General features: G+C 48.3%; 1 long non-coding RNA gene across 3 annotated transcripts; it reads left to right on the forward strand.

Annotated features, from left to right (window-relative positions):
• The first annotated feature begins 541 nt into the window (after window positions 1–541).
• On the forward strand, window positions 542–24,470 carry LOC120683306. Of its 3 annotated transcripts, none has more exons than XR_005678763.1 (4): window positions 542–863; window positions 1,033–1,298; window positions 1,414–1,534; window positions 2,293–2,341. It is a non-coding gene; the product is annotated as an uncharacterized LOC120683306 (long non-coding RNA). The 3 variants fall into 3 exon arrangements; XR_005678762.1 differs by lacking the exon at window positions 2,293–2,341 and adding an exon at window positions 10,788–11,311 and having other exon boundaries at window positions 543–863; XR_005678761.1 differs by lacking the exon at window positions 2,293–2,341 and adding an exon at window positions 24,050–24,470 and having other exon boundaries at window positions 546–863.
• The last annotated feature ends 1,811 nt before the right edge of the window (window positions 24,471–26,281 follow it).

The raw sequence follows: 26,281 nt of genomic DNA on the forward strand, positions 1-26,281 counted from the left end.
TCCGATTTTGTAATTTGGGGTTGGAAATCGGACTACGTGTTAGTTAGAGGATTGAGAATGGACTTTTTCCAGTAACCCTTGAGTAAATTATTCGTTGACAAAAGTTGGTCTGCTCATCACGTTCTTAGAAAGGATTAGAGTGTTCGATGATAACAAGCAAGAAGAGACCAAAGAATGAGTAGCATAATGGAGCTCAACTTTTACAATTAAGGATCTTGTTCTATCAAGGGCTCAGAAAAGAAAACAAATTTGAATCCAAGTTACATTGAGATGTGAAATAGAGCGAATTGATCATAGCTAGACAATTGTGTGTAATTTCAGAAAAAATATTTTTGTGACTAAATAATCAGTTTCTACAAAATTATTGCATTCACCATTACGAAAATGTTACTATTATTCCAAGTCAAACACATTACCTGTACTATGGACAATTTTTTTTCGCGACCGTGCCTAGGCACGTTTTTCATTAAGAGGAATGTACTATGGAGAATAATAATTGTTTCTCTTTGGTGCCGAATTGATCATTTGCAAGCTATTTAACTTTTAATAGTTGGACGACAGCTCCACCCATCTTTATTCTTTCTCCAGCCCCAAGCAAGGAGCTGTTCTTTTTCTGACAACTAGCTATGTCCAAAGCCGTTAACTTGAAGCTCACTTCACTTGCAACCGATCAAAAGGCTCGTTGCAATGCAGTTATGTGCTAGCTTGCGTTGAGGGTTCATGCTCCACTAACTAGCAAATCTATTTCGACCACTTATCCCTCACCACACCCTAATTTTCGGGGGGAGAAAGTGAACGAGGTGCAATACCATTGCAAGTGTTTTCCGAGCACAGAATACATTGCAACAGTTTTCTGAACACAGGTAATAATTATATCTTTTTCTGCACGTAGCCGAGTTTCTCATTTTTAAAAAACAATATCTATATGGATTATCGTGCATATTAATCCAAGGAGATATAATTATCTTTGTTCTTGTTTAGGTTAGCTCATTAGAAAGTGGTGATTGATTAATTATATTGATCCATGTGTAGGTTTCAGATGGGCTAGATCCTTCAGTTCTGTTTTCTTCCTCTACGGAGCAATGGATATGTTCTTTTTCTAAAAAAACCATGGCAACGGCTATTTGCACACCAGAAAATAGAAGAGCTCATCATTGCACAACAGCAAATTCCTTGCCTTGACGATTAATTTTCTGTACTTCTCCCTTGCCACAACAAATTTTCACCTGGATAAAGTTTCTTGGGTTTTCTCCAGACAGAATACCTTGCAGCTACCTAGCCAAACCAGATCACAAGAGGTACAAATATTCTTCTGAAATCTTTGTGCCTATTATCAATTTTAAGGTACACATTTTGTCTAATTCTCTAAAGATTAGCTATATGGATTAACATGTGTGTTCTTGTCTTGACTAGAATTCGAATTCGGTATTTGTGAAGGTTCATGCGGAGGTGCACAGATGGGTTATATTTCTTGAGGTTCATGTCTTAATTAGCTGCCCCTTCCTATACAGAATTCATCATGCCTAAAGAGGAGGTACCTCCTTTCCCGCTCCATGCAGTTCTACTATATCAGCAATGTCTGTAGATGCTTAAATGTATGAGTTAACAATGTTATGCTACACTTATACAAATTAAGAACATCCATTATCAATTTTTCATCTTAACTGGGAAGAATTTCGCATCGATATGGCTTGATTGTATACTTGAAATTCGTGACATCTTTTACAGAAAATTTTGTAATAATTGGCTATGCTCCCCATTTATAGGAAGAACCATATCAATTCTTATTCCAGCCAGATGCTATGCAATTAGGAGCTGAACATTTCAGTTTTTACTGGTGATAGTTGCCAGTGGTACGATCTGCAATCGTAGAATGCAAACTTCTCACCTGCTTTGTGTTTTTCTGGTCTCTGCACTGCTATTGAACGTTCTGGCATGATTCTATACCATTTAAATTTAGGAGATGATTTTTTTCGACCAAATACATATGGACAACGCCTGCGCTGCTTGTAGTTTCTCTCTTGTTAAATAAATTTGGATTCTGATTTTTTTCTGGTTCCATCCTTTAAGGTAGCAAATGCTAGATAAGAGAGTACCTGCCATCTGACTAGGCTTGCTAGGATAGTAGCTTTATAGGTAACCTTCACGTGTATATCATGGCTCCTATTTCCATCGACCTCTCTTTCTACTCACTAGGAGGCATGTTGAGGAATGTTGAGTACTCTATCCTGCTTGTGATGAGTGAATTGTCAACTGTGCGGTGTGATCGTGCGCTTGGTCTTTGGATTGCAGGTACACGGGCGTCGAGTGTCGACGGGGAGCTGCCGTAGAGGTGCTGTGGCCGATGGACCGTGCGGTGGACGGCGGTGAAGGGCAGCCGGGACCGGAGCTCGGACCGGGCGGTAGCTGTGGCGTCCACTCCTGGATCGAGGGCGCAAGCGGCGACGGAAGGCGGGTTTCTTGGTTTGCGCCACAAAACCAAGGAGGCGGACGGCGGTTGAAGACGCCAAGTCGTGGAGGTGACGGACGTCGGTCTCGGGACTGACGGAGGCGACGGGCGTCGACGGCGTCTAGGGCCTTGCTGCGGGCGAGGAGGTGACGAGCGTCGGGCGGCGTCTACGGCCGTCAGAAAGCCGAGGCGGGAACGGCGTCTAGGGCCACGGCGTGGAGGCGGGAATCTTCCCGCGCGTGAGGTTTTGGCGGTTTTCTCAAAACCAGCCACCTACCCGGGTTTCGCGGACCCTCCAAAACCGCGGACTGGATCTTCATCAAGACGACGGCATCGCGGAGAAGAGTTCGTTTCGAAGAAAGAACCTCGGCCGTCGGATAAGATCGTGTACAGGGGGTGCTGCAGGCCAACCGGTCTGACCGGTCCCTGGCACCGGTCTAACCGGTCTAACCAACCGGTCTGACCGGTCCAGCATACCGGTCTGACCAGTTCCGTGGGTATAAATACCCCTTCACTTGTGTTAGGTTAATTGCGGCTTTTAGAACTTGTCCGTGAATTTTCTGTTCCTCCAGGCCGCCGCCCCTGTGTCTCTCTCCCTCTGTTCCTCTCTTTAGAGTAGATTTTGTCCTTGGATTGTTGAGACCTTGTGTGGGATTTGATTGGGAAAGGAGGCCCTATCCTCCTCGTGCCCTCTGGGCTTTTGAATCAATTCAATCCCCTCGTTCTTGTGCCCGGTTGTGATGGATTTTGGTTTCATTTTTGGTGCACACGATTGCGACGGTTCCATGAGTTCTTTGTTGTGATTCCCGTGCTTCTTGCCCCATCCAAAACCCTCTGGAATCACTAGCTCATTCGAATTGAAGTTCTTGAGTATTTGAGAAAACCCCAATCCCTTTTGATCTCCCCCATAATTCTCAAGATTCGTTGATCTTTAGGACGAGATCTTTTGGGGATATGTTCACGGGGTAGGGGCAAAGCATTCCCCTAAGTTTCATCGATTTTCTTGGTCGTTTAGTCGAGATTCACAGTTTGAATCCAAGTTTTCGGGGGTTTTTTGGGTGCTACCGGTCAGACCGATAGGCAAGACCGGTCAGACCGGTCTGCTAGTTCTTGAACAGACGTGACTGGTCAGACCGGTCCAGTGCACTGGTCAGACCGGTCCTGGCAGATCAGTTCTGAAGTTTTCCTAATTCGCTTCCGATTTGCTTCGTGTTTTGCTCGCTCGTTTGAGGCCTTTTGTGTTGGTTTAGCTTCTTCATAGCTATTTCAAACTTTGGCCAGAACGCTTGAGGGCTTGGGTGATTTTTCGGAATATAGGCCGACGGTTCAAATTTAGAAGAAATTTTGATCGGCTCCCATTCACCCCCCTCTGGTCGCCGGCTTCGGTCCCTCAATTGGTATCAGAGCTTGGTTGAGGTTTTCAATACCTTAACTGGTTCGAAAATCACTTGACGACCATGACGAGTCTTGGTAAGATCCCGATGTTTTTCGGTGAGGACTATGCCTACTAGAATGTTCGCATGAGAGCCTTCTTGCAGAGCATGGGAGCTGAGGTCTGGGAAATTACCAAGAACCAGCTTTTACGAGGTGCTTGCTGTTCGGACCACACCTCTCCAGGTGACCCAGCACGAGGCTAACGCCAAGGCCGTCAATGCCTTGTTCGCTGGCGTTTCTCGTGCGGAGTTCTCAGGCGTCCAGGGTTTTTAGGAAGCCCACAAAATTTGGACGTGCATTGAGAACTACCACGAGGGTACACCTCAGGTGAAGGCCAGACTATTCGAGACTCACCGGCGTGAGTACGAGAACTTCACACAAGAGCCGGGTGAGAGCATTGACCTGATGTTCAGTCGTTTTCAGTCGATTGTGAACAAGGTCAATGCGAACAGATCTGCTGGTACCCTTGAGTACACAGAGCACGAGAAGGCTCTCAAGTTGCTCTACGCACTTGACTGCTCTGTGTGGGATCTCAAGGTGAACACGATCATTAAGTCTGCAGGCTATGAGACTCTGACCGTGAACGAGCTTTTCAGCAAGCTCAAGGCCACGGAGGTGGATAACCAGACACGAGCCAAGCTCAATGTTGCCCCTCCTTCCAAGAGCATCGCTCTTGTGACCGGCCCAGGTGGATCGAGCTCTAACGCTAACTCTGCTCTTGGCTTTTCTCTTGCCTCTTTGCCTTCTGTTTCAGATGAGCAGCTGGAGACGCTGGGCGACGACGACTTGTGCCTCCTCATCAGCAAGTTCCAGCGTGTCTACCACAACAGGCAGAGGAAGAAGAACCCCGGGTGCTACAACTGCGGCGATCTGAACCACTTCATCGCCGATTGCCCCAAGAAGTCCGGCGGTGGCCAGAACAACTCCTTCGACTACTACCGCCACCGCGACTGCGACGAGGGAGGCTCCAACAAGGAGCGTCGGCGCCACAAGCACCGCAGTCGTGACCGGGGAGGACGGTTCGACAAGGAGTCACTCAAGAAGCACTTCCAGTACAAGGCCAAGAAGCGGGAGAAGGCCTTCCTGGCGCAGCTCAGCGACCTCGACAAGAGCTCCGACCGCTCTTCTTCACCGACCTCCGACGACGACGACAAGAAGAATAAGAAGCGGGACAAGGAAGCCACCGGCTTCATCGGCCTTTGCTTGGCGGCCGGTCGGTGCAAGAGCTTCTGCACCATGGCTGGCGAACCGATGGTGCTCGTGCGTCTTCGGGTGGACATGCTACACTGACGCACTCCGGCTCTTCTTCTGGATCCGAGAGCGATTCAGAGGTAAACTCCACGATCGACCTGCTTGATATAGAGGTTAGAGAGTTGTACGCCGCTCTCGACAACCAGAAGAGGCTGCTTAAGGAAGCAGCTAGAGAGCGTAGAAAGCTTAGGGCTGAGCTGGCTTGTGCTAGGGAGAAATCTAGTGAGGATGAGTGCACTGGCTGCATATCTCACATGAATGATCTTGTTGCTCTCCGTGCCAAGCATGATGAGAACGTCGTGAACTTAGATGTTGCTAAGACTTCGCTTTCTGATGTGTCTCATGAGCTAGCCAAGGCCAAGCATGAGCTTGAACTTGTCGAGGAAGCTCCCATTGTTAGTGATGCGCTTGAATGCGATGAGTGTCCTATCTTCAAGTCTGATCTAGCTTCTTTGCAGTCCAAGTTTGCTACTGTTGTTTGTGAACTAGATGATCTTAGATCCAGGCCTGCTTTGCTTGGCGCTTGTAAGCTTTGTCCCATGCTTAGGTCGGAGCTAGAGGAGAAGAACGCCTTGATCAAGTCTTTTGGAAAGACTAAGATCGTAGAGTCTAGCCCACCTATTGACTGCTCTGTTTGCCCTGGTTTGATTGCTGATTTAGATAGTCTTGCGGTAGAGAAAGCCAACTTAGAGAATGAGAATACCTATCTTAGGGCGATTCTGAGTTGGGTTTCTAGCAGTGAGCCGCAGTTGGGCATGATGATTAAGCAGTTCAAGCGTGGTGATGGGTTTGGGGTCGGTTACACATACATGAAGTCAGACTTTGACAGGTTGTATGGTAAGATTGGCAAGGCTGCTGGAAACACTGCTAGCACGAGCACACAGCCTTCGCTTGTTGACCTCGCGGATGGTGTGCTTAAAGAACCACCGAAAGCACCTCCGCAGAAGCAGGTTTGGGTTCCAAAGCCCAATGCGCTGAGGAACCCCCTCGACACGCTCCCTGCTGCCACAGCCTAGGTTGCCCAGAAGAAGAGGGCTGCTCCTCCCCGTCCGCAGGCTAGGCCTCCACCTCCCAAGTGTGAGGTGAGGTACCACTGCGAGTTCTGTGACAGAGAAGGTCACATGGTGGAGTTTTGCTTCAGGAGGAAGCGGGCTGTGAGGAGAGAGCAGGAGAGACAGAACGCGGACATGTACTCTGCTCGGGTGCATGGTCCTTCTCGGCGTGGTGATAGGAGAGATGCTAGGGCGCGCCGTGTAGGTGGAGGTCAGGGAGACGGTGGTGGTTACCGTGCTCCAGCGGGTGGTCGCTTTGTCGGACGTGCTCCTGGTCGTTTTCAGTACGGCTATGGACCACGGGACCGAGGCTTTGGAGGAGGTTTTGAGGATCCACGCTTTCCTCACGGTGGTGTTCGTCAGCCTCGCGGGAGACGGGACAGGGGATACGCTTTGCCTGACTTTGCTTACCCTTCTGTAGAGCAAATGGCTCGTCACTGGTTTTCTTCTCACTTTGCTAACCCCAGTGTCGAGACGTTTGCTCCTCCTTTGTCTCGATGGTGAAGCAGGTTGGAGGCCTGGAGAACAAGTGCTCCATGGATCTTGGTCTTATGCAGGTTTGATCAAGATTTGATGGTTCTCCAAGGCTGATGGTTAGCCCATGGTGGCTGTTGTATCCTATGTACATTTGAGTTTGTCTTTTGAGTTCTTTGTACATTTTCTACGTGTGACTTGTTGTAGATTCTACATCTCTACTTGTTTTTTTTGCTAGGTCTGTGCTTGTGCTTTTGTGGACTAGCCACTATGTATGCTAGTTTTTGTGTTTTTCATTTTGTCATGACTCTTGCTAGCTCAGGGTGTGTGCTTTGTCCAGTCCCCTCATGCTTGTATAGTTTTTGCTCCTTAGTTCTGGTTGCTAGCTCAAGTATCTTCTTCATATAGTCTTGCTACCTTGGTTCATGTTGTTGAGTGCCTTTAGATTTTTCTAGGGATATCTTTTGTCTTGATGTGCTCTAGAGTGTCTTTTGGTATACCCTTGCATGTGGCTTGACTACACCTAACCATTTGCTTGAGTTTTGCTCTGGATCTTTGGTGTTTGCTATTTCCTTATGTCCTAGCTTCTCTTGTGCTAGGTATCACTTGTTGAGGGGGAGCTCTACCTCAGGTGCCGATGATGATCTGGAGTTACTGCGCCGGCTGCAGGCTCCGGCCCCTTCTGCTTCGACTACCTCAGCTCAGGAGGACGATCCAATACCACTACTTCCACTTCGATCTTCCACCTCGACAAGAACCTGTTCGAGCAGAAGATGGATCCGCTGAGGACGTAGGGGAGGTGACCTCGAGCTTGCTATGCTCTAGGTCCAGCGGGATCTTCATCGAGGTATGTGAGCGTTCGGCTTGTACGTTTTCCTCTCAGGATGGACTTGTGGTTTTCTGATTGTTACCTTTTCCATGGTACTCAGTTGGATCCATTTGGTCTAGTCCTGTGTGTCTTTGAGCCGTTGTATTTGCTGAATTCTTCAGTTGCTTAGCTTTTGGCTTTTCTTTGTCTTTCTCTTAAGTTTTAGCTTGGTAGTTGCATTGTGCATATGCATTGTACATGTTTGCATTTTGCATTGTCTCACTTGCACTAGCATTCTTGTATACATTGCTATGATCTTCTAGTGCCTGCTAGTGTGAGTTGATAAGCTTGATCATGTATAGCTTGCTCCACTGTGTATATGACATCATCTGAGTTAAGCTATTTTGATTTGAAAATCTGAAAACATGATCACCCTGTCTTGGCTACTAGCATGTTAGGACGTGTTGATATGCTTTGCTATCTTATTCATGCTAGTGTGGCTTTTTGTTCAGCAATTCATACTTGAAATGATCTAAATCTGATAAAATTGCTTGAACTGTTCCTGAAATGGATTGAAAAGATCCAGGTGGGATTGCTTGTCGCACTGATCGAGCTTTCGGGACGGCTCACTTTGCACTTGTGAGAACCCGGGCAAGGCTGTGCATGACTGAAACGAGTGCTTTAAGCTTCTGATTGTCTTTTGGCATAGGCTTGGCCTCGTTGCTAAGTAAAGAATGACAAGCTTTCAACCCCTGGCATTAAGAATTGATTGAGATAAATTTGATTGAAAAAGGAATGTTTGCAACTTGTTTTGGCTGAGTTTGACTCACCTGTATGAGTTTGAGTAGCACTGCTTTCAATTCCCTACTTGTTAGTGCTAGATCTTGGGTGATGCTTTTATTTCTCCTAAACTGAACTTGCCTAGCTCTAGACTGATTTGATATACTCTGTTGAGCTAGATGCAGGTCTTGTTTATGGATGCACACGTGCTTGTAACTAGATGTTGCTCATATCATTGTATCCCTGAATGCTTTCACTTACACCTCCTGCATTGCATTCATTGCATAGCATCTGTTCAGGGGGAGTTTCAGCTTCAGGGGGAGTTTCAGCTTCAGGGGGAGCTTTGGGTCTTTTTAGACTTGATGTGTGCATGTGCCAACAAGGGGGAGAATTTTGGGAGAAGTGATCGAACAAGGGGGTGACTTGTTTGATTTTTGAAAAACTTGTTGTGCACAGGGCTTTGAGAGTGCATCATTTTGGGAGAGTTGCACTTGTGAGAGGGAAAAACTTTGCTTGGGGAGTTTCTCCTTTGTTCTTGGCTCCTGGTTTTCCTCGTTTTCCCTCTGCTTCTTGCATGACTGCGTCGAGCGTTACCTCTGTCCTTGAGGAGTCATGTTTTGGCTTTTGATCGATTGCGTCGAGCCGTTGACCTTGTCTTAGGGAATCGATCTGTGCTTGAGTAGGTGACTATTCTTGACTTTCAGAGCTTTTCTGTCACTTGCTTGAGTTCTTCGCTTTCTTGCTTGTCTTTTTATCACTTCTATGCTTTCAGGTGGTGTGTTGACAATGCACTCATCAAGGGGGAGATTGAGAAATGTTGAGTACTCTATCCTGCTTGTGATGAGTGAATTGTCAACTGTGTGGTGTGATCGTGCGCTTGGTCTTTAGATTGCAGGTACACGGGCATCGAGTGTCGATGGGGAGCTGCCGTAGAGGTGCTGTGGCGATGGACCGTGCGGTGGACGGCGGTGAAGGGCAGCCAGGATCGGAGCTCGGACCGGGCGGTAGCTGTGGCGTCCACTCCTGGATCAAGGGCGCAAGCGGCGACGGAAGGCAGGTTTCTTCGTTTGCGCCACAAAACCAAGGAGGCGGACGACGGTTGAAGACGCCAAGTCGTGGAGGTGACAGGCGTCGGTCTTGGGTCTGACGGAGGCGATGGGCGTCGACGACGTCTAGGGCCTTGCTGCGGGCGAGGAGGTGACGGGCGTCGGGCGGCGTCTAGGGCCGTCAGAAGGCCGAGGCGGGAGCGGCTTCTAGGGCCACGGCGTGGAGGCGGGAATCTTCCCGCGCGTGAGGTTTTGGCGGTTTTCTCAAAACCGGCCACCTACCCGGGTTTCGCGGACCCTCCAAAACCGCGGGCTGGATCTTCATCAAGACAACGGCATCGCGGGGAAGACTTCGTTTCGAAGAAAGAACCTCGGCCGTCGGATGAGATCGTGTACAGGGGGTGTTGCAGGCCAACCGGTCTGACCGGTCCCTGGCACCGGTCTGACCGGTCTAACCAACCGGTCTGACCGGTCCAGCGTACCGGTCTGACCGGTCCCGCGGGTATAAATACTCCTTCACTTGTGTTAGGTTAATTGCGGCTTTTAGAACTTGTCCGTGAATTTTCTGTTCCTCCAGGTCGCCGCCCCTGTGTCTCTCTCCCTCTGTTACTCTCTTTAGAGTAGATTTTATCCATGGATTGTTGAGACCTTGTGTGGGATTTGATTGGGAAAGGAGGCACTATCTCCTCGTGCCCTCTGGGCTTTTGAATCGATTCAATCCCCTCGTTCTTGTGCCCGGTTGTGATGGATTTTGGTTTCGTTTTTGGTGCACACGATTGCGACGGTTCCATGAGTTCTTTGCTGTGATTCCCGTGCTTCTTGCCATGTCCAAAACCCTCTGGAATCACTAGCTCGTTGAATTGAAGTTCTTGAGTATTTGAGAAAACCCCAATCCCTTTTGATCTCCCCCATAATTCTCAAGATTCGTTGATCTTTAGGATGAGATCTTTTGGGGATATGTTCACGGGGTAGGGGCGAAGCATTCCCCCCAAGTTTCATCGATTTTCGTGGTCGTTTAGTCGAGATTCACCGTTTGAATCCAAGTTTTCGGGGGTTTTCTGGGTGCCACCGGTCAGACCGGTTGGCAAGACCGGTTAGACCGGTCTACTAGTTCTTGAACAGACGTGACCGGTCAGACCGGTCCAGTGCACTGGTCAGACCGGTCCTGACAGATCAGTTCTGAAGTTTTCCCAATTCGCTTCCGATTTTGTTCGTGTTTTGCTCGCTTGTTCGAGGCCTTTTGTGTTGGTTTAGCTTCTTCAGAGCTATTCCAAACTTTGGCCAGAACGCTTGAGGGCTTGGGTGATTTTTCGGGATATAGGCCGACGGTTCAAATTTAGAAGAAATTTTGATCGGCTCCCATTCACCCCCCTCTGGTCACCGGCTTCTGTCCCTCATATGTATATCCAGTCTGCTAGTAATTACTACTTGCCACGTTTATGGGATTTAGAGTGACCTCAACTAATCAATTGGCATCAAAATATACAATGCAGCTTAATGGTGTGTTTAACGTCAAGAGAGCGGTAGAGAAAATAATCCCTTACTTGGAGGATACTGGAAGAACTGCACATAAGGCCATTTACTTCGATGGACGGGACGGGCTGGCTGCTTCTGCTGTGCGCACAGTCATAGCTATAGCAGAGGACCCGCCCCCATCTCTGAAGGAGAAATTCACCAAGATCCTCCACATTGACTGCTCAAGGTGGAAGAGCCGGAGGGCACTCCAGAGGGCAATCGCTGATGAACTCGAGCTTCCTCAGAGGGTAATGGCTGCTTTTGATAGGGAAGATGAGGAGGACGATTTCAGCATAGTAGACGAAGGTTCTAGAGCTGAGATTGGAGAAGTCGGGGAGGTATACTTGAGTCCCTATTAGGGAGTAGATACTTAGTTGTCTTCCGTAATGGAAGCAATGATACAGTTGACTTGGTCAGCTGTGGCATTCCACAACCTGGATTCTTTGGCTCTAAGATATTGTGGACTTTCAGAGGAAGACTTCGGCTCAACCCAGAAATAAAAGAAAAGGTGGACAGTTCACATTTGTATATTTATCAGACTATTTGGTGGAGTTTGCTAAAAAAATGACTATTTGGTAGAGTTTCGATGGTGACACTGCTCAGTTAATATTGGATGAGGCTACAGAAATTGTCAAGTACATACAACATAATCACAACATCACCCCAAGAATAGCTGCCAAGTGTATCTCATACCTGTTGTGGTTCAATAAAATGGGCGGTGGTACCACCATGGAGTATAATTGGGGTACCCACGCTTACAACTATTGGGTTTGTGATGGAATTATCGAAGGTGGTCAGTTTGATGAATCCTGGGAGGTCTCTGCGGCTCTTCATCACCAGATACGACTAGAGGATTGCTTGTTTCATACGGTGAACTTCCGTGATGATCAGTACACGGAACATTGGAAGTCAGTCGTCAATACATCTGATATTGAAGCAAGGACAGATATAACTGTATCCCCAACACTAACATCCTTTTTCCTTACAGTCAAATACAGATCAGCATTACCATAGGAAATGTTTCAGCAGTCAGAGAGGCTTCGTGTATTGAAACTGTCTGGGTGCAATTTCAGCTTTTATTCACCTCCTTTCCATTGTTGCCGTAGCCATAGATTCGTTGGATTAGACAGCTGCAAAGATCAAGGGCACCAAGAAAAAGAAAAGCAAGGGAAACCTATAATGGAATTTTTCCAGAGCCTATGCGTGCTGGATATAAGCCATACAGATTGGGAATTGGATCTGTCACAAGATATAATGGAGCAAATGGCTGTAAACATTAGGGAGGTTCATATAAAGAAGGGAAGGTTTTGGTGCAGCAACCTTGCATGGAGACAACTACAGAACCTTCGCAAGCTTTGTGTAATCGAGCCTACAAGCCCTTGGGAGACAGGGAAAAGAGACGAATTCATGGATATGGTGAAGCTGGAGCTTCTTGACCTATCTGGAAACAAGGCTATACAAGTTTTGCCAAGCTTGTGTGGGGCAACTGGACTAAAAACTCTGATCCTAGATGGTTGTGCTGGGTTGGAGCATGTTGGTCTTGAAGGACTACCTCCATCACTTGAGTCATTCAGCTTAGATGCAGGAGCAGGGGGGATGGTGAGGAACCGAAACTGGCGACCAGAGGGGGGGGGGTGAATGGGAGCTAATCAAAATTTATCGCAAACTGAAGCTCGGCTTAAGATCTCAAGTGCGCACCCAACCCTCACTTCTAGAGTGTGCAAGTGTAGTTATAGCAGAGCTAGACACTAAGTAAAAACTCTAGAAATAAGCTGCGAAAAGATCGGATCAAGAGTGAAAATTAAGCACCAAAAACAGCACGGTATACTAACACCGGTTAAACCGACGTGTGAAGAAATACTCCACCGGTTCAACCGACGTCACAGAGCCGGCAGCAGAGAAGAAGCATTCACCGGTTAAACCGACGCTACGGTTTAAACAGCGTCGGTTCAACCGACGATAGTGCACCGGATAAACCGACAACATCCAAAACGAACACCGGTGCAGTTGTCCAGAGAGACCTCAAAATGGACTAGTGAACACCGGTTGATCCGACGTTCAACAAATCCTATACGCCGGTGCAATGATCCAAACCCCAAAACCCTAACAGCCAAATTTCACTCACCGGTTGATCCGATGCCCGTAAAGAGCTAAAACACCAGTGCAACCAGGCGAAGAGTAGAAAACACTAATGTGCGAAAAACCCACTCACCGGTTGATCCGACGCATACAACTTCAAAGCGTCGGTTCATCCGGTGATAGGAAAAAGCAGAGTCCAGAAGCGTTTTTCAGCCCGCGACCTTGGAAACTTTGATGATTGGAGGTTCAAATCAAATCCAAAGGAGCTCAAATTTTGCAGGCATGATCACAAAGGACTTGTGAACATGTCCACGGATGGAATCGACGAATCACTCCATAATTTGGGAGAAATCGAAGAATTCCGACCAAAAACGGGGGTTTTCTTTAGAATGCCAAGAACTTTGATTCGAGTGATCTCGTGATTCTAGGGGGATTAGCACTAGGTTAGAAGTATTAGAATCACTACAAAGAGTCACTCGATTACCAGAAAACCACTCGTTATCTCGTGCTCAAGATTTACCGAAGGAAAATCGAATTCATCCAAAACAAAGCACAAAACGTACGAGATTGAATAGAATTCAAAACCCCAGAGGGCACAAGGAGGATTGGGCCTCCTTTCCCGATCAATCTCAGTACAAAAATCTTAACAATCCATCCCTAAAGTCCTAATCCTAGAGAGGAGAGGGAGGAACAGAGAGAAGAAGAGGAGGAGGGCGCCAGGAGAGAGGGCGTGCTGTCCAGGCAAAAAGAGAGAGAGGAGGGGGAAGAGGGGGTGAGGGGGTTTTTAACCCCAACAACTCTCAACCCAAAAGACTAAACTACCCCTAGACTCAATTAAACACTAGAAAGCCTATAGGGGCAAAACCGGAAAAAGATACAAGGACTCATCCAACGGTCAAGGTTCTTTCTTCGAGTCGAAGTCTTCTCCGCGATGCCGCCGTGTGGATGAAGATCCGGTCCGCGGTTTTGGAGGGTCCGCGAAACCCGGGTAGGTGGCCGGTTTTGAGAAAACCGCCAAAACTCCACGTGCGGGAAGATTCCCGCCTCCACGCCGTGGCCCTAGACGCCGTTCCCGCCTCGGCCTTCTGACAGTCCTAGACGCCGCCCGACGCCCGTCACCTCCTCGCCCGCAGCGAGGCCCTAGAAGCCGTCGACGCCCGTCGCCTCCGTCAGTCCCAAGACCGACGCCCGTGCCTCCACGACTTGGCGTCTTCTACCACCGTCCGCCTGCTTGGTTTTGTGGTGCAAACCAGGAAACCCGCCTTCTGTCGTCGCTTGCATCCTCGATCCAGGAGTGGACGCCACAGCTGCTGCCTGGCCCGAGCTCCTCCACGGCAACTCTCCGTCAACACTCGACGCCCGTGTACCTGCAATCCAAAGCCCAAGCGCATGATCACACCGCACAGTTGACAATTCACTCATCACAAGCAGGATAGAGTACTCAACATTCCTCAATCCCCCCCTTGATGAGTGCATTGTCAACACACCACAAACGAACCAAGATTGAAACAAAAACAGTGAAGAACAAAGAAGCAAGAGAGAACTTGAATAAGTGACAAAAGCTCGAAAGAAGCAAGAACAAGTCACTTGACCAAGCGAAGATCGATTCCCTAAGACAAGGGCAACGGCTCGACGCAATCGATCAAATACAAGCTTGACTCCTCAAAGACAGAGGCAAGGCTCGACACAGTCATGCCAGAAGCGGAGGGAAAACCAGGAGCTAAACAAAGCAGAAACTCCCACGGAAATGCATTTCCCCCTTACCAATGCAACTCTCACCACATGTATGCACTCTCAAAGCCCTCTGCACAACAAGTTTTTGTTTGATCACTAACTTCTCCCCCTTGTTGGCACATGCACACATCAAGGCTTAGACCTAAAACTCCCCCTGAAACTGAGACTCCCCATGAACATGTGCTATGCAATGAATGCAATGCAGGTGGTGTAAGTGAAAGCATTCAGGGATACAAGGATATGAGCAACAACTAGTCACAAGCACGTGTGCATCCATAAATAAGACCTACATCTATCTCAACAGGGTATATCAAATCAGTCTAGAGCTAGGCAAGTTCCAGTTTAGGAGAAATAAAAGCATCACCCTTGATCTAGCACTAGCAAGTAGGGAATGAAAGACAGTGCTAATCAAACTCATACAGGTGAGCCAAAAACATCCAAAACATGTTGTAAACATTGATTTGCAATCTCATTGCATCAAGCAATTTAATGCCAGGGGTTGAAAGCTTGTCATGCTTTACTTAGCAACGAGACCAAGCCTATGCCAAAGGCAATCAGAAGCTTAAGGCACTCGTTTCAGTCATGCACAGCCTTGCACGGGTTCTCACAAGTGCAAAGTGAGCCGTCCCGAAAGCTCGATCAGTGCGACAAGCAATCCCACTTGAATCTTCCCATTCCATTTCAAGCACAATTCAAGCCATTTTATCAATTTTAGATCATGTCAAGTATGAATTGCTTAACGAAAGGCTACACTAGGATGAATGAGATAGCAAAGCATATCAACATGCCCTAACATGCTAGTAGCCAAGACAGGGTGACCATGTTTTCAAATTTTCAAAGCAAAATAGCTTAACTCAGATGATGTCATATACATAGTGGAGCAAGCTATACATGATCACATTTATAAACTCACACTAGCAAGCACTAGGAGATCATAGCAATGTATACAGGAATGCTAGTGCAAGTGAGGCAATGCAAAATGCATAAATGTATAATGCATATGCCGCAATGCAACTATCAATCCTAGAAAACAAAGAGAAAAAAAACAAGACCTACAAAGCTAACCAAGGAAAAGTCAGTGATCAAAAAGGGTAACAAACCACAAGCTCCCCTCACAAGCGAGCAAAGGTGTCTTGCTCAAGAGGTTTGATGAGGATATCTGCGGTTTGCCTCTCTCATGGTTGTCTCGTAGGAAGTGGAACCGGATATCTATATGTTTGGTTCTGGAGTGTAGGACAGGGTTCTTTGCAATGCTAATGGCGGACATGTTGTCTACAAAGATGGGAACCCTATCATAACTCAGTACATATTCCTGCAAGGTTTGTTTCATCCAAAGGATCTGGGAGCAGCAGCTAGCGGCGGCAACATACTCAGCTTATGTGGAAGAAAGCGCTACGCTAGCCTGCTTGCGAGAGGACCAAGACACCAAAGATGTACCGAGAAATTGACAAGTGTCGGATGTCGACTTGCGATTCAACCGACACCCACCAAAGTCGGCATCAGAAAAGCCCACTAAAACCTGAGAAGAATCCGCAGAGTAATAAAGACCAAATTCAGGGGTGAATTTCAGATACCTGAAGATGCGTTTCACAACCTGCCTGTGGGAGGTGCGCGGCGAAGCCTGGTATTGCGCACAGAGGCCCACGCCGAACTGAATGTTTGGCCGCGTCGCTGTCAGATACAGGAGGGAGCCGATCATGCTCCTGTACTCCGTCTGGTCCACCGCTTCGCCGTCCAAGTCCTCATCAAGCGCCGTCGAAGTGCTGATCGGAGTCGGCTGAGGAGACAAGTCACTCATGTCGAACTTCCGCAGCAAGTCCTTGGTGTACTTCGCTTGCTGAACGAACGTGCCCTGAGGAGTTTGCTTGATCTGCAGCCCAAGGAAGAACTGCAACTCACCCATCATGCTCATCTCGAACTCCCTGGACATCTGCTCAGAAAACTTGGATACAAGAGCGTGAGAAGAGCCACCAAAGATGATATCATCCACGTAAATCTGAACTAACAGAAAGTCAGAGCCAGAGCGCATGAGGAACAAGGTTTTGTCAACACATCCCATTTTAAAACCTTAAGCAAGCAAGAAGGTTTTAAGCATATCGTACCAAGCTCTAGGCGTCTGTTTCAAACCATAAAGAGCTTTCTGAAGTTTGTAAACACGGTTTGGAAACTTGGGATTTTCAAAGCCAGGGGGTTGCTTCACATAAACCTCTTCTTCAATAAAATTATTCAAGAAGGAAGATTTCACATCCATTTGAAAAACTTTAAAACTCTTGGAAGCAGCAAATGCAAGAAAGATCCGAATAGCTTCGAAACGAGCAACTGGGGCAAAAGTTTCCTCATAATCAATACCTTCTTTTTGGCAAAACCCCTGGGCAACAAGACGAGCTTTGTTCCGAACAACCAACCCATCCTCACCCTGCTTGTTTTTGAAAACCCACTTCATTCCGATGGGATTACAAGCAGGTGGAGGCTCGACTAGAACCCAAACTTGGTTTCTTTCAAAATTTTCAAGTTCCTCATGCATGTCATTGACCCAATTGGAGTCAAAAAGTACGTGTCCAACATCTTTGGGCTCGAAAGAGGCAACAAACGCTGAATGAGCAAAGCCAGCGATAATTATTACTTTGGACCGTGTGACTCGCTCGTTGAGGTCACCAAGCATCTGTTGAGGTGGATGATGACGCTGAATGTGTCGCGGCGCTTCCCTTGTCGAAGTCGCCTCCTCCTCAACCAAAGCTGGTGCCTCCACAGCTGCAGCTGGGAAAGGCTGAGTCACCTGCTCGATCGGCCCCCGTGAAGTAGATGAAGTCGGATCGGGGCCGTCGTCATCATCCGATCTTGTGGCGGAGGCTGCTTGGTCCACAGCACGCGTGGTAGCCTCAGCATCACCCTCCGCAGCTTCTTCCTCCTCATCTTCAAAGATGGAGGTGCCGAGCTCATCATCTCCTACAACTTCAAAGACAGAAGCATTGCACGGTGCAGTCTCGTCAAAAGTGACTTCACAAGTCTCTCTGACGATGTCAGAATCAATAAGCAACACACGATATGCTCTGGAATGAGATGCATAACCGAGAAAAATGCCATCAGTCGAGCGAGACTCAAACTTATCAAGATTTCCTTCTTTCAGCACAAAACACTGGCAGCCGAAAACTCTGAGATGGTCAACACAGGGCTGGCGTCCAAAACGCAACTCATAAGAAGTCTTGGGCATGAAAGCACGCAAGAAAATGCGGTTGGACACATAACAAGTGGTATTGATCGCCTCAGCCCAGTACTTTCGAGGAGTCCTATGCTCGTCGAGCATCGTCCTCGCCATCTCAACCAGCGTCCGATTCTTCCGTTCTAGAACTCCATTTTGCTGTGGAGTGTAGGGGGAAGAATAATGGTGTTCGAGCCCTTGATCACTACAAAAGGTGTCAAAACGAGCGTTTTTGAATTCTGTACCATTATCACTGCGAATCGCTCGCATGGCCTGGGGTAGCTCGTTTTTCAACCTCAAGATCAAGTCTCGAACAAACTCGAAAGCCTCATCCTTGGTTCTCATGAAAAAGACCCAAGAATAGCGAGAAAAGTCGTCCACAATCACAAGAACGTACCACTTCCCACCAACTGACATCACCCGAGAAGGACCTACTGTGTCCATGTGTAGCAACTCTCCAGGGTGAGTAGTCATCACCTGATTAACAGGCGGATGAGAAGCGGCAATCATCTTCCTGTGGCGACATGGATGGCAAACAAGGTCCTTTTCAAACTTCAATTTGGGCAATCCTCGGATTAGGCGAAGTGAGCTAAATCTAGTCAACAAGTCAAAGCTCAAATGTCCAAGTCTCCTATACCACTTCCACAGATCAGAAGAAGGACCAGCCAACAAACAACAAGAAGGGCCAAAAGGTGTTCCAGAGAAATCGATCAAGAAAACTTGGTCATGAGGAACGATCCGGCAAACCAGGTCTCCTCTGGAATCCAAAACTCGAGAACAACCCTCCTTGAAGCGAACTTCAAACCCCTCATCAAGAAGTTGCGAAACAGAGAGCAAATTAAAGCCAAGATTCGAAACCAAAGCAACCTCTCTCAGGGTGAAGCGATCAGAAACTCTAACAGTGCCAACACCACGTATCTTGCCCTTACCATTATCCCCAAATATGATGTATTCTTTGTTGCGCATTGGGGTGAGGCTGGAGAACCATTTGTCATTCCCGGTCATATGGCGCGAACAACAGGAGTCCATGATCCACCTGTTCTCCAAGCCTCCGACCTGCACATCAGTAGTGAGACAAAGGGTGAGCAAATGTCTCAACACTGGGGTTAGCAAAGTGAGAAGCAAACCAGTGTCGAGCCATTTGCTCTATAGAAGGGTTAGCAAGATCAAAAACGTGTTCCCTGTCCCGTCTACCGCGAGGCTGACGACCACCACCGCGAGGAAAGCGTGGTGCATCGTAACCTCCTCCAAAGCCTCGGTCCCGTGGTCCATAGCCGTACTGAGGATGACCAGGAGCACGACCGGAAAAGCGACCACCCGCTGGAGCACGGTAAACACCACCATCTCCCTGTCCTCCACCTATACGGCGCGCCCTAGTAGCTTGCCTACCACCACGCCGAGGAGGACCATGCACCCGAGTAGAGTACATGTCCGAGTCACGTCTCTCCTGCTCACGCCTCACAGCCCGCTTCCTCCTGAAGCAAAACTCCTCCAGGTGACCCTCTCTGTCACAGTACTCGCAGTGGTACCTCACCTCTCTCTTGGGAGGTGGAGGCCTAGCCTGCAGACAGGGAGGAGCAGCCCCCTTCATCTAGGTAACCTGGGCTGTGGCAGCAGGGAGCATATCGAGGGGATTCCTCAGTTCATTGGGCTTTGGAACCCAAACCTGCTTCTGTGGAGGTGTTTTTGATAGTTCCTTAAGCACACCATCCACGGGGTCAACAAGTGAAGGTTGTGTGCTCGTGCTAGCAGTGTTCAGAGCACTTGGAGCTCCAGCAGCCTTGCCGATCTTACCATACAACTTGTCAAAGTCTGACTTCGTGTATGTGTAACCGACCCCAAACCCATCACCACGCTTGAACTACTTGATCATCATGCCCAACTGCGGCTCACTAGCAGAAACCCAACTAAGAATCTCCCTAAGATAGGTATTCTCATTCTCCAAGTTGGCTTTCTCTACCGCAAGATTATCCAAATCAGAGATCAAACCAGGGCAAATATGACAATCAATAGGTGGGCTAGACTCCCCGACCTTAGTCATCCCCAAAGACTTAATCAAGGCATTCTTCTCATATAGCTCCGACCTAAGCGTGGGACAAAGCTTGCAGGAACCAAGCAGAACAAGCCTATATCTAAGCTCCTCTAGTTCACAAACAACAGTAACAAACTTAGACTGCAAAGAAGCTAGATCAGACTTAAAGATAGGACACTCATCGCATTCAAGCACATCACTAACAATGGGAGTGTCCTTAACCAGTTCAAGCTCATGCTTGGCCTTGGCTAGCTCGTGAGACACGTCAGAAAGCAAGGTCTTGGCAACATCCAAGTTCGCGACGTTCTCATCATGCTTGGCTCGGAGAGCAACAAGATCATTCATGTGAGATATGCAGCCAGTGCACTTATCCTCACTAGATTTCTCCCTAGCACAAGCCAGCTCAGCCCTAAGCTTTCTACGCTCTCTAGCTGCTTCCTTAAGCAGCCTCTTCTGGTTATCGAGAGTGGCGTACAACTCCCTAACCTCAGTATCAAGGAGGTCGATGATGGAATTTACCTCTGAATCACTCTCGGATCCAGGAGATGAGTCGACGTGCATCGGTGTAGCATGTTCACCCGAAGATGCACGAGCACCATTTGCTTCACCCGCCATGGTGCAGAAGCCCTTGCGCCGACCAGCCACCAAGCAAAGGCCGATGAAGCCGGTGGCATCCTTGTCCCGCTTCTTCTTCTTCTTGTCATCGTCGTCAGAGGTCGGTGAAGAAGAGCGGTCGGTGTCCTCTTGTCGAGGTCGCTGAGCTGCGCCAGGAAGGCCTTCTCCTGCTTCTTGGCCTTGTACTGGAAGTGCTTCTTGAGCGACTCCTTGTCGAAGTGTCCTCCCCGGTCTCGACTGCGGTGCTTGTGGCGCCGACGCTCCTTGTTGGAGCCTCCCTCGTCACGGTCGCGGTGGCGGTAGTAGTTGGGGTTGTTGTTCTAGCCACCGCCGGACTTCCTGGGGCACTCGGCGATGAAGTGGTTCGGATCGCCGCAGTGCTGAGTCGTCGTCGCCCAGCGTCTCTAGCTGCTCATCTGTAACAGAGGGCAGAGAGGCAAGAGAAAAGCCAAGAGCAGAGTTAGCGTTAGAGCTCAATCCACCTGGGCCAGTCACAAGAGCGATGCTCTTGGAAGGAGAGGCACCATTGAGCTTGGCTCGTGTCTGGTTATCCACCTCCGTGGCCTTGAGCTTGCTGAAAAGCTCATTCACGGTCAGAGTCTCATAGCCTGCAGGCTTGATGATCGTGTTCACCTTGAGATCCCACACAGAGCGTTCAAGTGCATAGAGCAACTTGAGGGCCTTCTCATGCTCTGTGTACTCAAGGGCATCAGCAGATCTGTTCGCATTGACTTTGTTCACAATCGATTGAAACCAACTGAACATGTCGCCAATGCTCTCATCCGGCCCTTGTGTGAAATTCTCATATTCACGCCGGTGAGTCTCGAACAGTCTGGCCTTGACCTGAGGTGTGCCCTCGTGGTAGTTCTCAAGACACGTCCAAACCTTGTGGGCTTCCTGAAAACCCTGGACGCGTGAGAACTCCGCACGAGAAACGCCAGCGAATAAGGCATTGACAGCCTTGGCATTGGCCTCGTGCTCGGACACCTGAAGAGGTGAGGTCCGAACGGCAAGCACCTCATAAGCCTGGTTCTTGGTGATCTCCCAAACCTCGGCTCGCATACGCACCTTCCAATAAGCATAGTCCTCGCCGGCAAACACAGGGATCTTACCAAGACTCGCCATGGTCGACAAATGGTATTCGAACCGGTCAAGGTATTGAAAACCTTAACCAAGCTCTGATACCAATTGTGGGACTGAAACTGGCGACCAGGGGGGGTGAATGGGAGCCGATCAAAATTTATCGCAAACTGAAGCTTAGCTTAAGATCTCAAGTGCGCACCCAACCCTCACTTCTAGAGTGTGCAAGTGTAGTTATAGCAGAGCTAGACACCAAGCAAAAACTCTACAAATAAGCTGCGAAAAGATCGGATCAAGAGTGAAGAATAAGCACAAAAAACAGCACGGTATACTAACATCGGTTAAACCGACGTGTGAAGAAATACTCCACGGGTTCAACCGATGTCACAGAGCCGGCAGTAGAGAAGAAGCACTCACCGGTTAAACCGACGCTACGGTTTAAACAGTGTCGGTTCAACCGACGATAGTGCACCGGATAAACTGACAAAATCCAAAACGAACACTGGTGCATTTGTCCAGAGAGACCTCAAAATGGACTAGTGAACACCGGTTGATCCGACGTTCAACAAATCCTATACGCCAGTGCAATGATCCAAACACCAAAACCCTAACAGCCAAATTTCACTCACCGGTTGATCCGATGCCCGTAAAGAGCTAAAACACCGGTGCAACCAGGCGAAGAGCAGAAAACACTAATGTGCGAAAAACCCACTCACCGGTTGATCCGACGCATACAACTTCAAAGCGTCGGTTCATCCGGTGATAGGAAAAAGCAGAGTCCAGAAGCGTTTTTCAGCCCGCGACCTTGGAAACTTTGATGATTGGAGGTTCAAATCAAATCCAAAGGAGCTCAAATTTTGCAGGCATGATCACAAAGGACTTGTGAACATGTCCACGGACGGAATCGACGAATCACTCCAAAGTTTGGGAGAAATCGAAGAATTCCGACCAAAAACGGGGGTTTTCTTTAGAATGCCAAGAACTTTGATTCGAGTGATCTCGTGATTCCAGGGGGATTAGCACTAGGTTAGAAGTATTAGAATCACTACAAAGAGTCACTCGATTACCAGAAAACCACTCGTCATCTCGTGCTCAAGATTTACCGAAGGAAAATCGAATTCATCCGAAACAAAGCACAAAACGTACGAGATTGAATAGAATTCAAAACTCCAGAGGGCACAAGGAGGATTGGGCCTCCTTTCCCGATCAATCTCAGTACAAAAATCTCAACAATCCATCCCTAAAGTCCTAATCCTAGAGAGGAGAGGGAGGAACAGAGAGAAGAAGAGGAGGAGGGCCCCAGGAGAGAGGGCGTGCTGTCCAGGCAAAAAGAGAGAGAGGAGGGGGTGAGGGGGTTTTTAACCCCAACAACTCTCAACCCAAAAGACTAAACTACCCCTAGACTCAATTAAACACTAGAAAGCCCGTAGGGGCAAAACCGGAAAAAGATACAAGGACTCATCCGACGGTCGAGGTTCTTTCTTCGAGTCGAAGTCTTCTCCGCGATGCCGCCGTGTGGATGAAGATCCGGTCTGCGGTTTTGGAGGGTCCGCGAAACCCGGGTAGGTGGCCGGTTTTGAGAAAACCGCCAAAACTCCACACGCGGGAAGATTCCCGCCTCCACGCCGTGGCCCTAGATGCCGTTCCCGCCTCGTCCTTCTGATGGCCCTAGACGCCGCCCGACGCCCGTCACCTCCTCGCCCGCAGCGAGGCCCCATAGTGGTGCCGTGTTGAGAGATGCCCAAAATTGGACACTGTCTTCCATACTAACTATGATGACATCTGCTTTGATGAACTGGAGACCTTTTGGGCGTCTGATCTCTTGATGGCCCGTTCTATTTGGACTAGAGGAAGGATAGTTGACAGCTGGGATGATCAATCCTTTGCAAAACTGCGGGCCATACATCTGCACTTGTGCCCCAGGCTCCAATTTGTCCTCCCATTGGCATGGAACTTGTCCAGCCTGGAAACCCTCCACATAGTCCGCTGCGGTGATCTCAGGCAGGTCTTCCCCGTGGAGGCAGTGATTCAAAATGTAATAGCTACGAGGTATCCAAATGGCATGCTGGTATTCCCAAGGCAGAAGAACTTGTACCTGCACGATCTCTCCTGCCTGCAGCAGATATGCGAGGCCAAAATGTTTGCCCCCCAGCTCGAGAATGTCCGTCTCAGGGGCTGCTGGGGCTTGAGGCGCCTCCCGGCCACCGACCCCGACCGTCGAGATGGACGCCGTGTCGCCGTGGACTGCGTGAAGGACTGGTGGGACAACCTCCAGTGGGATGGACTGGACGTCGGTCACCACCCCTCCCTCTTCGCGCCGCGCCACCCCGCGTACTACAAGAAGCGACTGCTGAGGACCACCGTTCTCCGGTGATGATCCAATCCATTCCTGGTATGTGCACATGCATAACACCACTTCCTAATTTGTTAATGTTTTCTCGTTATTAGTTTCATTTAATAAGGTTCCACTAATCACTTGTGTATTTTAACCTGATGCATAGATTTCGTGTGGGGGATCAAGCTAGTAATGAGAGGCGATACCGGCTGGCACTGCTTTCTTCTGTCGTTTGCTGCCCAGGTCTTCGGTTGTTTTCTCAAGAATAAACAATTGTTGGTGTCTGATGCTGCCTGCATCTGCCCAATTCAGCGTGTTTGTGTGCTCCATGGTATGTTGATTCGTGTGCGTCTCTGTTGAGACAAACATACCATCTGTTTGGCCTTGCTTGGCTATGTGTGTGCGCTTGCTTGCTTGCTTTGAAATAAGGTGCGGCTGTGTTGTGTTTATCTGTCCCGGCCCCTAAAACCCCATGATGAGTGTAACAATGTTGATTGCGTGAAAAACATTCCTGCTGACAAAGTTTGTAATAATCAATGAAGCTGGCTGCTGGCTACATTTTGTGGTGTGATTTACGTCTGTGTGAATCAATTATTGTCTTTTTTATATACAACAAGGTGTGTGTGTTCAAATGTCAGAACTGGAGAACATTATTTGTTATTACAACGTTGTCGTGGTGTGGCAAACCACAGCCGGGTGGCGGAATGCACCCGCCTAAGCCCAGAGGGTGAGTACTCGGGGGTTAGCTAGCGACTAGTTCGATCTCACTCAAGAACACCCAGAACACGATGAACACACCCAGGTTTAGAGTGGTTCGGGCCGCCGGAGCGTAATACCCTACGTCTACTGTGTGCTGTATTGCTCAAGACTGAAGAGCTTGAAGCTCACTGTAGCAAATCATGAATTAATTACTGTCATTAGATTCGTCATGAAAAGTTACACCCATCTATGAAAAAGTTTTACAAATAGACTACATTTAGTACTATATGCATGCAAGATTCTCTTTTCGCGAAATTTTGACTGTAGAAACCAAACATTGCCGTTTATGTATGTGAACAGTAGTCTATTTTGTTTTCGTTGTTTAATCAATAGCTATTTATTTCTTGTTGTTAGTCTTTGCATGCTTAGTTAAGGTTTGTTTTTTTATAGCATCCACACCCCTCAACACCGTATAGCCCAGCCCTTTCGAGAGGCGAGCCCGCTTACACATAACATCTCACTTACGCTTTCGTCCTTGCTTCGCGTAAAAAGGTCAACCCGAATGTGCTATGGCTGGAGGACAAAAGCATATAAGTTGGCTCCACCCTTGCTCAACTAGTAAGGTGATACTAAACATGTGCACGCAGCACTCATGGGCCACTACTGGGCCATCTAAATTGGGCCGAATGTCACACCCCCCCTCAATGAACCCGACATCCTCATACGCACGCCCGCACGTTCAGTGCCGGCGCCAAATGCCATGCCATGTGTCCCTACCCGGGAACACACGCGACATGCGCCATATGTCCGTACACTGACCCGTACGCGCAACCGCGAGGGTCGGCTCTGATACCATTTGTAACACCCCACCCCCAACACCGCATAGCCCAGCCCTTCCGAGGGGGAGCCCGCTTACACATAGCACCTCACTTACGCTCTCGTCCTCGCTTCGCGTAAAAGGGTTAACATGAAGGTGCTATGGCTGGAGGACAAAAGCTTATAAGTTGGCTCTACCCTTGCTCAACTAGTAAGGTGGTACTAAATATGTGCACGCAGTACTCATGGGCCACTACTGGGCCATCTAAATTGGGCCGGATGTCACACAGGAGCACTTGAGAATCATTTAAAACTCAACTGGAAACCCATGCCGATCGCACACTCGAAAGCAAATAGGATGCCGAGAACTCGAAAGCAAATAGGCTGCCGAGAACTCGAAAGCAAATAGGCTGCCGAGAAGTCTGGGAATGCCCTACCAAGCTGACACACACACACATACTCACCCACTCACATCCACTCACACCAACTCAGCTCGGTACCCCTTAGGCCAGTCTCAGTGGGGGTTTCATGGAGGGTTTCATGACATTAAATACCATCAATTTTGCTGACATGGAAAACAGGGGCGGGCCCCGGATTTCGAATATGGGTATTCAAAATCTCACAAGGGTAATTTTTTTCATGGCCTAAATCCTGGTTCTTGGCATCTAAATTGAGTATAGCATCAATTAGTACAAATGGCATATTTGTACTAAGTGTGTAGAAGTACTGCTAATTGTATCTAGAAAGTCTTTTCTTCTTTCTTATATGATATTTTTAGACCAATATATGAGTCAAAAAGCATAACTAAATTTTCAAACGATAGTAAACTTTTTTTTGAAACGAAAACAATAATAAACTTGAAAAGGATGAAGAACTGCAAACC

This window comes from Panicum virgatum, chromosome 7N, assembly GCF_016808335.1.
Source record: "Panicum virgatum strain AP13 chromosome 7N, P.virgatum_v5, whole genome shotgun sequence".
Taxonomy (NCBI): Eukaryota; Viridiplantae; Streptophyta; class Magnoliopsida; order Poales; family Poaceae; genus Panicum; species Panicum virgatum.